Source organism: Solanum lycopersicum, chromosome 9 (assembly GCF_036512215.1).
Source record: "Solanum lycopersicum chromosome 9, SLM_r2.1".
In the NCBI taxonomy this organism is placed as follows: domain Eukaryota; kingdom Viridiplantae; phylum Streptophyta; class Magnoliopsida; order Solanales; family Solanaceae; genus Solanum; species Solanum lycopersicum.
Genome location: NC_090808.1, coordinates 10,141,071 through 10,154,649, shown reverse-complemented (window position 1 = coordinate 10,154,649; position 13,579 = coordinate 10,141,071). Strand labels below are relative to the sequence as shown.

General features: G+C 34.4%; 1 pseudogene; it reads right to left on the bottom strand.

Annotated features, from left to right (window-relative positions):
* Positions 1 to 11,714: 11,714 nt before the first annotated feature.
* Positions 11,715 to 13,022, bottom strand: LOC101252216 (vesicle-associated protein 1-2-like; annotated as a pseudogene).
* Positions 13,023 to 13,579: the final 557 nt, after the last annotated feature.

Below are 13,579 nucleotides of genomic sequence, written 5' to 3'. Positions count from 1 at the left end.
TCACATCCATAATTCGGCATGAACCCAATCTTAATAAGTCTTTTTACAAATTGTTTTATAACTTGTTTTATAGAATTGAAAAGTTGAGTTTGAGAAAGAGAAGAGTTGAGTTAATTTTTTCAAAATTAATTTATGGGAACTAGGTATTCCAAATAGTAAATGTTTTCACATTTATAAAAGGAGGAAACTGATATTTCTAAAAGAGTTTTGAGCAGTTTGAGTATCATATATTTTAAGAGAATAATTTTTGAGTAATAATCTCAAAACCCTGAAAAAGTTATGTTCTTAAGAATATATGAGCTAGTATATTTTGAGAGTAACATTCATATCAATATGGGGGAGTGTTCATACAATTCATATCCCCCATAAACCATGTTTCAATGTGGGTAGAAATGATCGTAATTTTAAGATGATTCCTTAATGCTTTTTAGTATAGACTAGTAGATCCACATAGTAGTATGGTCTATACCCCAACACAATATAAGACAATTCTGGCACTGTGCGCTAAACAATATATCCTCACATAGCTAATGGTGATGATTGTGAATTAAAGAATTTCCCACAGTGTTATATTCTATTTTTATATACAAACTGAGTTATTATTGTATTCTTCAATACATTGAGTTGATATCTATTGTTTTAAAAGTTTCTCATATATTGCATATTTTATTTTAGATTTATCTTGAGTTGAGTAGCTTATTGTTGAGTTGAGCCCTATTTCTCTGAGTTGAGTTAAACTATGTTTCACAGTGTTAAGTCTCTTATTAATGAGTTGAACGATGTTTCATTGAGTTGAGATGAGTGAGTTGAGAAAAGGTAAGTATGTTTTGTTTTCATCAGTTCAAGCTTATGTTTATGTTTTAAAATTACCCTTACATGCTCATATATTCCATGTACTAAGCCATTTGACTTGCATCATTTCCTAATGTAGATACTAATATTAAGGATCATCAATAGGCATTTCGTTAAGGTCATGTTACATTTTAGTCAGGTTTGGTGAGCCTTCTTATATGCTGGAGTAGTTTTCCTTTATCTTAGAGTTATTAGTTTTAAGATGTCATGGGTCTTGTCCTAAAATCCTTTGGTAATACTAGAGGCTTCATAGTTAAACAACGTTGAGGAGTTTATGTATTTAATTTTATTTTGAGTATTGGTACAAACCTTTAAAAAGGTTGAGATTCAAGTTTATTAAAGTTATTTCTGTTTTAAGCTTTTGTATGCTTGACTTAGTCTTTCGCTTATTGCCATCCAGAATGGGGGTTTTGTTGGAACCAACAATTCTTCTCGAGTGATGACCAAGTCTAGGGAGTAGGCTTTGGTCATGATAAGAAGTCCATTGTTTTCGGTTTTCCATTTACCCAGGAGCCACCAAGATGTACCGTGATTTACGGGAGGTCTATTGGTGGAATGGGATGAAGAGGAATAATGTGGGATTTGTGGTCAAGTGTCCAAATTTCGAACAGGTAAAAGTTTAGCATAAGAAATCGGGAGGTTTATCTAAAGAGATGAGCATTCCTACTTGGAAGTTGGAAGACCTGAATATGGACTTCATAGTAGGATTACCACATACCTAATGATAATATGATTTGATTAGAGTTATAGTAGACCGAATGGAAAAATCATCCCATTTTGTTTGTGTTAAAGTTTCTTATTTGGCGAAAGATTATGGTAAGTTATATTTGAGGGAAATGGTATGGTTACATGGAGTGCCCTTATCTATTATCTCCGATAGAGGTACTCTATTTACTTCTCAGTTTTGGAAGTCATTCCAAAAGGGTTTTAGCACTAAAGTGAGGCTTATCACGACTTTCACCACAAACCTATGGTCAAGCGGAGCAAACTATCTAAACTTTGGAAGATATTTTGAAAGTTTTTGTTATATTTCAAGGGAAATTGGGATGATCACTTGCTATTGATTGAATTATCTTATAATAGCTACCATTCTAGTATTGGTATCTCTCTTTGAGTCTCTTTATGACAGGAGGTGTAGATCTCCTATAAATTGGTTTGAGGTGGGTGAAGTTGACTTGATGGGACCCGAGTTAGTTCATTAGGTTTTGGGGAAAGTCTGAATTATTAGAGAGAGGTTGAGAACATCCCAAACTTGAAAAAGTTCTATACTGATATTAGAAGAAGAAACATTGAGTTTGATATTAGTGATTGGGTTTACTTGAAAATATCACCCATGAAGGGTGAGATAATATTTGGGAATAAAAAGAAGCGTAGTTCCCGATATGTAGGTCCATATAAAATTTTGAGACATGTTGGTATGGTTGCTTATGAGCTTGAATTATTGAATGGATTGGTTAGGGTGCATCCAGTTTTCCATGTCTTTATGCTTAAAAAGAGTGTTGGAGATCCGACATACATTGTTCCTTTAAAAGGTTTGGGGGTTGATTAAAGTCCCTCTTAGAATGAAGTATCAGTGGGGATCTTACACTGCAAGTTAAGAGTTGAGAAAAATAGGAATTGCTTCCGTGTAAATATTGTGGAGGAATCATTTAGTTGAGGGTTCTATTTGGGAGGTAGATATGATTGCGATAGGCATTAAAAATGGTGCGGAATTAAAACTTTTCACAATAGATCAATGATAGGAAACTCTATTATAAAACGAGGGATACTAAGTCTCAACATTACCAACCTAGACAAATCTCAACACCATAGGGTCATAACCCATTACATTTAAAGAAAACTACTAAAAATCTATTACATGATTTTAAAAAACCATATAAGATAATTGTCCTTGAATCTTTGAGGACATACCAAAGATTGAGGATATAAAATACAAGCACTTAAATCTAGAATGGATCCTCTAGTTGCCACAACCTACACTTTCTAGTAAAGATATGTATAAATGGTGTCAGTACAAATATGCAATAAGTATGATGACCATGAAAAAACATGCAAAAAGGGAAATAATTTGAGGTATGTGCTTTTCATGGTATTTTTGTAAATTATCATACACAAGTATGAGATACACACTACAAGTCAATATTAACATATAAGATATTACCACCAATATAAGACATGGCCGTATTCATCAAGTAACTCATTTAATCATTTTTGACCCTCCACCTATGGTTATCCTAAGACCCACCTAAATAAGACATGAAGTGGCCTCCCATACAAATTCTTTATACACACCTAAGTGTTCCTCATTACTAAGTCTTCTAATAAGTCAAAAATTTACAAGTAGAGGAGACATTCATCCATTTTGGGGACTTGACATAATGGTCTTTAAAGACCTAGGGAACTCACTTTAGTATCTTTTAAACCTACTCGTGCCATGTGCATATAGCATCCCATACTACTCCTACATATTGTACAATCAATCCAATAACTAGAGTGCATATCCCACATGATAGAAATACACGTTAACTAACATAGACCACACTAGCTAGCCATGGAATCCGGTGTCATAAGACACCACACCATGGAAAGTATTCTACTTACCAAGGTTAGAACTAATAAGCAACCCATGTAAGCACATAGTTTAGGGGATATCCAATGATTTTCATTGAACTCTTTCTTTTTATACGGGAAGATATACCGTCTTAACCATATCCACTCGGTGCTAGCCTTAGTTCCGATAGAGTATTTCATTCACATGTGTGTACTAGAGAGAGCACCAACATTAGGTCTACCGACCCATAGTACTTCTACCAAGAAGGGCACCATGCTTAGATCTACCGATCAAGGTTTATTAAGGATAGCTCATTTAATTTTTTAGATGAGGTTTTCTACCATTACAATTCACCATATCTAAGTCTATCATATCACATAAGTATGAGGGACCATCATAAGGCCTTTTGCTTCAAGGTTGTTCATTCTCTTAGGGATCTAGAATCATCAAGAAGGGGCACCATTCTTAGATCTACCGGTTCAAGACATATCCTAGAAGCCTCATTAATCATTCATAGTAAATACACCATTCTTAGGTCTACTCATTCCAAACATTTATTCATTTGTTACTCAAGAAAAGGATGTATAATCCTACCAAGTTAAGAGATCACATTCAATATGTTTCATGCATCAAGGACAGGAACCTAGTCTACAAACCAAGATACAACATCAAAAAATAGAGACCCTTCACATTGTAACATCAACACATATGAGCATTATGAGAGAATCATACTTAACATCACAATACTATAACACTTTATACAGGATATCCTTGAGATCACCTGAACACCTTCACGTAATACCTTACATTTACCTTCACATGCAACTACCCAATTCATCATATAATGCGTTAAAAGCCATGGTCACAATGCATAAACAATAAGTAAGCACCGCCACCATAAGTGGACCAAACAATACAAGAACAATTTCCAATATAACAAGAGGATTTAGTTCAACTTACTCTTCACCCAATCCATTGTCACCATTGCTCAAGTCTAAAAAAATTCATCATAGGATAGGTATAGATAACAATAGATATCAACAATACAATACAATCTAAATACAATTCAATCCATATCCAATTATAACCATAAAACCCACTTTGTAAGCCAATTTTAGGAATATAGTGAAATCATGGGTTCATAGAATTTTTTCCTTTAAAATCATAAATAAAAAATCATTATAATCATAGTTTATCGATTGAAAATGGTTGATTCACGAATCCATGAGTTTGAGTAAGAAATGAGGTTTTTCACAATCTTCAAAAACTTGAAAACCATTTGACGATTGGCTCTAAAGTGGAAACTATCTTTAGATAAAGAGTCACCATAACTTAAATATGAATTACCCACTAAATATAAGAATAAAACACTTGAAATCTTCAACCCTAGCCCTAACTTTTTCTTAGGCTTGAATTGTGTTCTAGAGAGAACTGTTTGAGAGAGGGATTTTGATTTTTGAAGAATAAATTCTAAATGGTAGTTTGATTGTTTTAACATACTCAAATTACATAAAATACATAAAATAACCACCCAAGTATTTAATTATACAAGGGTAGAATTTACCAAACCACCCTTGGCTTGTCCGAATTGCACAAGTATAACAAGTGGTAACTTACGCACCCTACCTACCGACCGTAGGTGGGGTGAAGGGCCTTCCAACACTTAGTAGGTCTTGTCAGAGCCACATAAATGGAAAACAAGCCTTCAAAGGATAAGTTTGGACCTACGCCCACCATGTACGGTCCATCACTCGAGTTAAGGGGTGTAGGTTGCCACCGTAACTCAAGCTGTTTTGACAGCTTTAAGGTTTAACTTAGGGTCCTCCTCAAGGACCCTTTAGGTGGTCCTTGTGGAGTCGTACCCAAAAGTTACAAATTATTATATAAGTACTAGGGTCTTCTTTAAATGTTTTAGACTACAAAAAGCAGCTAATTTAAATACAACATACTAGAACACACTAGCATCCAAACGACTAGTTTCCGAACGTCATGGACGTCTCTTGAAGTTTCACTTCTAAAACCACCAAACTAACTTCTAAAGTCATTTTTGACCATTTATACAAGTTTACCAACTCATGAAACACATGCTAAGTCCTAGTTCATCCTATTTCATTTTTAGCGTTATTACATTATACCCCACTTTAGAAACATTTGTCCTCAAAAGACAGTTAAAACACATAAAGGGTTAACAAGTCAAGACTAACAACCCACACTTATATATGAAACATCATTATATAGCACACAAATAGGAGAAAACATGAACTCCACATAGAAAGTCTCAAACATACAACAAGAAGGTAGGAAGAATATGCACAAACTCATTATGCATGGAACTTCAGACTTTCCTCATATCATATTAGAGGAAATTCATTCTCCACAACACATTATGCTCACTTTAACATTATTAATCACATCATGAAAATTTCTCATAGAAGCACAATTATGCAACATTTTCAAAAATACATATTAAACATATTCAACATTTCTACTCATGCGATATTTAAACAAATTATCATATACACACATCAACATGAGGGACACAACTTTATGAAAACTCATTTTCTCATTTAACAAGAATCTATTTAAAACATCATACCATTAAGAGAAAACATGGAAACTCATTTTTTCACACAAAACTCCAGAATATGTCTCATGCACTTCAATCTATAAAAGATCCTTTAGTTGCCAAAACCTACACTTTGTAGTAAAAAGATGGAGAAATGGTGTTTGTACAAATATGCTCTAAGTACGATGACCATGTAAAAACATGAAAAAAGGAAGTTTATTTGAGGTAAGTGCTTTTCATGCTATTTTGGTAAAAACTTTATATCCAAGTATAAGAAACACATTAAAAGTAAATATTCACACATCAAATACTACCATAATACTAGATATGGCCATATTCATCAAGTAACCCATTTCATCATTTTTAGCTCTCCATATAAGGTTATTTTAAAATCCACCTAAGTAAGACATGAAGTTGCTTCCCTTGCAACCTCTTTATACACACGTAAGTGTTCCTCAAGACTACAAAATATAGAGACCTTTCCTTTTTAACACAACCCAATAAATCAAAATTTATTAGTAGAGACATTTAGGGAGACATTCATGCATTTAGGGGACTTTACATAATGGTCTTTACAGACCTAGTAAGATCACTTTAGTGTTTTCTAAGCCTACTCGTGCGATGCGTAGATAGCATCCGATACTACTACCTACACGTTGTAGAATCAATCTAATTACTAGAGTGCACATCCCACATTATGAAAATAGGCATTTACAGACATACACTACACTAGCTAGCCATGGAATCCGGTGTCATAAGACCGACACCGTGGAAGGTGTTCTACCGTCGATGGGTAGAACTAATAAGAAACCCATGTAAGCACATGGTATAGGCGATATACAAGGACGTTCATTGGGATCTTACTTTTTATACAGGAAGAGACACCATCTTAACCATATCCACTCGGTGCTAGACTTAGTTCCCAAGGAGTATTTCATTCACATGAGTGTACTAGAGAGGGCACCAATATTAGGTCTACCGACCCATAGTATTTATACCAAGAAGGGAACCATGCTTAGGCTAACGATCAAGGTTCATTAAGGATAACTCATTGAATTTCTTTGATAAGGTTTCCTGCCATTGCGGTCCACTATATCTAAGTCTATCATTTCACAAAAGAAGGAGGCACCATCATAAGGCCTACCACTTCACGGTTTTTCAATCACATAGGGATCTTGTCTAATAAATAAGGGGCACCATTCTTAGGTATACTTATTGAATACATAGCCTAGAAGCCTCATTAATCATTCATAGAAAGGGAACCATTCTTAGGTCTACCCATTCTAGACATTCAACTCAAGAGAAGGATGCCTAAGCCTTCCAAGTGAAGATATCACCTTTAATATGTTTCATGCATAAAACATAGACATCTGATTGTACAAAAATGATACAACAACACAATATAGAGACCCTTCACATTCTAACATTAACACATAAGAGCATTGTGAGAGAATCATGCTTCAAATCAAAATACTATAACATTTTATACAAATTTTCGTTGAGATCACCTGAACACCTTCACATAATCCCTTACATGTACCTTCACATTCTAATAACCAATTCATTATATAATGCCTTCAATTACATTGCACATTGTATAAATAATAAGTAAACACTGCCACCATTAGTGGACTAAACCATACAAGAACAATTCCAATATAACAAGAGGATTTAGGTAAACTGATGTAATTCCTCGAAAATGACTTGGATAAAGTTAGAGACTAACATGTTTTTAATGAGGGTATAAGGTCCTAAAATGTTCTATAATGTGGTATTGAGGCAGTTTCTAATGATTTGGTTGCATGGGAAGTTAAACGTCAAGGAACGACTATGGCGTTCGACGACAAAGTCACCTATGTGCCTCATGTATGGTTATGTGCTTATGTGTGTGTTTCATGATTTAAATGAGGTAATTATATGAGTTATTATAGTGTTTATACGTAGTGTGTGAAGTTTTGTGAAGTTTGGAGGTCAAACATCAAAGAATGTCCATGACGTTTGAAAGGTTTGCCTTGAAACGACCTTGTGTGTCTATGCATGTTTCGTCGAGTTTTACATGTTCGTTCTGGATGAAATTCATGTGGGAGGTCCTAAACTCGTATACAAAGATATTTTTTTTGGAGAAGTCCGAGAAAACATCCCTACAGACCAACAAAGGGTCCTTGAGGAAGGACTCTTTCCTTGAAACCAAGACTGTCAAGATAGCCCCAAATGACTGAGGCAAACGACGGTTCGTGGGCGAGGCGACATCCCATCGATGGGTGTCGTGGATCAGTACTTAGGCATGGGAGAAGTACAATCCAAGGACCAGCCTCAGTCTTAAACCACGGACCAACAGAACGGTACGTTGGTTGGGAGACGCTCCGTTGGTGGCCATCTGTCGATGGTGCTCTCAACTTGCGCAGTAACTGTTAAGTTCAAGGGGTGAATTGGTAAATTCACCCCACTTACAAATAATACTTTGGGAGTTTCCTAAAGGGTATTTTGGGTATGTTAAACATGTTTATAACCTTTAACACTTAGAAGAATTCATTCTTCAAATCAAAACCCAAAATCCCTTAGAAATCACTATAAGAAAAAGCCTTATTCAAGTCCAGCGGTTAGGGATGGATAAATATCTAGTCCCTAAATGTATATCTATACGGACGAGATATGTTTTTGGTCCCTAATTCTCGATTTTATATTGAATGGACTAAATATGGTCCCTAAAGTGATGTTAAACTGGTCCCTATACCCCAAACTAAACGGGACATAGCATTAATATTAAAATTTTACTCTTAAAAAGAGTGAAATAAATAAAGAAAAAACTAAAGGTGAACTTGAAGCTTAAAGACCTACTTGATGTCTCAAAACCCTAATAAACGCCATCTTAGATGAGCGATTTCTACAACTCTCTTTTAAGTTCTCCACAAACCACCGTCCCTTCTACTTTTGATTTTAGTAGCAGTTTCAAGGTCGAGTGTGGATCCATATACAGACACCATTGATATCTTCGAATCTCTCTGTTTGGTTAGATGTTTTGATTATATCCAATTTAATTTTTCTTTTTATTTTATGTTTTGCCTCTTAGTTTTGTTTCGCGTTGATCTTTCAAGAAAATTAAATTGGAATTCCATATTCAAATTATTTTAGATGAAGTTTCCTCGTTTCGAGTGGTATTGATTCATGAGTTAGGGTTATCTTTGCTATTAAGATCTTTATTCTTCAAGTGAGAATTATTTTATGAATGAGGGTTAGTTTTGAGATTATTATATTTATATGGGATAATTGTATATAATAGCAAACTAATAACCTAAAATAAATGGAGTAGCTACAGTTTGATTTAATTGTGCTCCATAGCAAACATTAGACAAAGTTTGCCAGTCGCCTCTCTCCCAAAGATCTCGCTCTCCACTCTCCCTCTGCTTGTCTCTCTCGTTTTATACACAAAAGTGTAAAAATTATGTTTCAGTTTTGTATAAAGCGAGAGAAAATTGTATATACACATGCAAAAACATATATCTTCGTGCTATACACTTAATTATACAATTTACAAACATTTTCAGATAAATGCAAATTTTATACAAATATTGCAGCGAAATAGGCCAACGAATTATACAATTGCGAATTATACAATTGCAGTGAAATACAATTTTCTCTCGCTTTATACAACAGAAGTGTATATATTATGTTTCTATTTTTGTATAAAGCGAGAGAAAAACATATATCTTCTTCCTATACACTTATAATTATGCAATATATACATACATTTTACTTCGATTCAATTGTATGCAAAATAAATTTTATACAAATATTGCAGCGAAATAGGCAACGAATTATACAATTGTGCATTATACAATTACAGTGAATTAAGATAGCAAATTATACAATTGCAGCGAAATAGGCCAGCGAATTATACAATTTAGGCCAGCGAATTATACAATTGTATATGTATAGCGAATTATACAGTTTTATGTTTGCTATGAAGCGCAATTATGCAAACTTTGATATAGAATACAAATATAAATTTTTTGTTTGATATATGTGAAAGTTGCCCTATTTATATTGATGTGGCTATACATTCTTAGTGCTTAAGAGAAATTAAAGATTCACAATTTACTCTACTATTTTTTTTTTTGAATTATGTTGTTACTGAAAAATTGGTGCTCTGGCACTTACAGTGTGATTATATGTTATCCACATGTTATAGCATTACTACCTATAGAAATTGATAAATCATTTATTTGAGCTCTAAGAATTTGGTAAGGTGGGTTCGAACATTATCAAGAATATTCTGGGAGCTTGCACAAAAAAGTTGCAGTTCTCTACAAAAGAACTGTTGAATGGGAAAAACAACAAACATTAGAAGAGGGCGCTACCTCTTCTGATATACTTGGGCCAGATGAAATATAAGAGGCAAGTGAAGATGAATATGTTGTTCATTAGTGTGCTAGTGTTGATGATGCAGAGGTGCTTTTTAAAGTCAACATCCTTTTGCTATTAAGGGCTTAAACGTAGGGATGTGGTAGTTCTATTTTGCCACTTTGTTCTGAAACCTTGAACTTGTTCGAAATTCCTTCCCTTTCTATTCTGAAATGACTCTTGTGTCAACTGCATGCTTGCAAGATATGTTCCTTAGTTACACTTATGAACCTTTGATCTGAACATTATAAGTATAGTTTAGCGAATTACATTTTCTTATTTTTCTCTTTGCTTTTATTATGAACAATCCTGTTCATTTTTTCTTATATCAGAAAGCAAATTTGTATCAATATACCTATGCCTATACTTTCCATTACCTTAAAATTGAATTATACCCATGATCAAATTCGAGAATAACAATTTTTTCCATCCAAATACATAATTGCTTTAACTGGAGTTTAGGGCATAAAGGTTGCACTAGCTGCTGGTCTTGACAAAGATGTAGAAGATTCAGAAGGAATGACAACATTGCATTTCGCTTGTGGATATGACGAGTTAAGTAGTTGATCGATATAACGTTCATATAGGACCTTCAGTATATTCATGTATGTACATGTTTCTAGGTGATCCTTTTTTGCTTTCTTATGGATATATCAAAGTTCTGAAGCTTTCTTTCAAGAAATAACTTCTTTCTAAAAGCACCAATTACTTCTCCCTCAAAATTTGTGTACTTTGAAACTCTTTTATACATTAAAATTTGTTAAATTCAGACCATTTCTATATTCTGAAAATGTCATATACCTTGATGAAATCTGATCCTCAAACTTTTTTTAATTTGATGATTTAATTTCTTTTCAGCTTGTTTAGCCTCAACTATTTAGTCTGAACAGCAAAAAATGTCAATGTTATAAGTTCAGCTGTAGTGGTATGTAGCTACACTTGACGGTAGCTGCTGCTAAGATAACTGGCTAATATCAAGAGAAAGACATGAAATTAACAAGGCATTTCCAAGGGACAAGTGAGTGCTACTGTGTGTTTCTGTTTTTTAAAATTCTTGTCTTTATTTTCGAATCCAAGAAATTCGTCCTGTATATAAAAACAATCTACTACAATTACTTGTCAATAATATCAAAAACTTGGCTTTATTTATAACTTAGGAATACACTTGATTGATACACAATGTGAAACTAGTTTTTTATGTGATGATTTCTTGAAGAACAAGATCATTACAAAACTAATGAAACTAACTTGCACACATTTAAGTCAAATAGACAACTAATTGAATTATGGTTCTAAAATTTTTCAAACAACTGAAGCACTGAAATATTGAAAGAATTATTCAGATTATGTCTCTTTGAGAAGATAGCCCATAAGGATGTCCAACAATGAAATTATGAGAACACATATTGATGGGATACCTCTGCGACTTCTCTTATTTTCTCATCTATAAGGCTTCAATCTTGTTGAAGCTTGTTATTTTGCTGAATAATAGAAATTTTCTCCTCTGTCAGCTTTCAAATAAGTGCCTTTGTCATTAAGCTCAGATATATTTACAGTTTTATTTTCGGATACTAAAGCCCTATGATAAGAACTTTCCTCAGACCCCTCCTTTATAGGCATTAGAACTTGAGGTGGAACATAAATCATTTTCAACTTGCAGTCCTTTACATAATTCCCCGACCCTTTATTGAACATATCGGGGGGTAATGTCCTTTGCCGTAGTTCTAGGGCTTGCAAAAACAGTTTGAAGCAAGAAATTATCCTTGCTTTGCATGACCGGTGGAGCCTCTTTTTACAGTTGTATTATAATTATGATATCTCTAGAAGTGTGAGGCATGCCAATTCAAGTGTTGGGTTGTACACAATACTATTTTTGAATTTGTTGTCTTCACCTTGAAATCAATATAATTATCAGAATTGTTCCTCCTTGTGTAATTGTTACACTTGAACAACACCACACTCTCTAGACTCTACTTGTGTGATTATACTAGGTTTGTTGTTGTTGTATCGTTGTTACAGTTTCAGCAATGAATCTTAAATGATTGATTGCTAGGTGCTCACAAGAATTTGGTGCATCTATTATGCAGGAAAAGAATTTGGTTGACTATAACCCAGCACAATCAATCATTAACAAGCATCTCCCTTGCAACTATCGGTCGGTCATGTGAACGGGGTCCAAACTATAAGAATCAAATGAAACGATGCCCTTTTATTGTTAATTACTATTATAAAAATACATCAAGTTTGGACTTTCTTTTTGAGGATCAACATCATTTGACCTCTGTTATTGGAAATGAACATCAAGATTCTGCGCACTCATGTTGATGAGGTAACTTTATTTATTTTATGTTCCAATTTCTGAATTCTAGTGGGTAGGACCAGATGAATGAAATTGTGGGAAACGAAGACATAAAATACATATACTTTATGAGTTCTCTTGTGAATTGTGAGTAAGTTTGTAGTTTCCTTAGCCGAGCATAGCAAGGGTTCTCCAAAGAGAAGATAGCCTTCTGTCAGACCCGCAATCTACTTGATCTAACTACGTGCAGACATGCCAAGGACTTGGGCATTGGTCTTGGCATGGATGGTGGCAAAACAGTGCAACACAAGTTCAAGGTGCTTGGGTGTTGGCAAGGCAGCTTGAACGTGCATGGCTTACGTGCGGGCTAAGGGCGTAGGCAAGACAGCATGTTGACTTGATGAAGCAAGGCTGTGAAGACTTGGCAAGGTCAAAGACAAAGGCAGTTCACCCGAAATTGCTGAAATAAAACTAAGTGTGGAAGACAGCTAAAATATTCTAAGTGTTGGAAGCTGGCAGGATTATTCTAAGTGTTGGAATGAAGCCTGAAATATTCTACGTGTTAGAATATTAGTATTTCATGTAGATAAGAATGTAATTTGAATTAGATTCTATCTGTTGGAAATATAGCTGTTGGAAAGTTAGTTTTGAACCCTGGGCTGACATGTGTTGGACAGGTGTCATGTGTAACCGCCGCATGTAACCGCTTGTAACTGCCATTGTGCAGAATTTTGATTTAAGGTGGAAATTCGTCTAAGGCAAAAGGACAGAGAGTCATCTAGCCTTAGACTGATTTGTGAAGCCTTCCTTTGTATTAATTATCGATTAATAAAGGTTGGGACTTGGTCCTGTAAACGCTGCCTGTTTATTGTTTGACATTGCTGTTTAAGTAATTCTATACTTGTTCAAT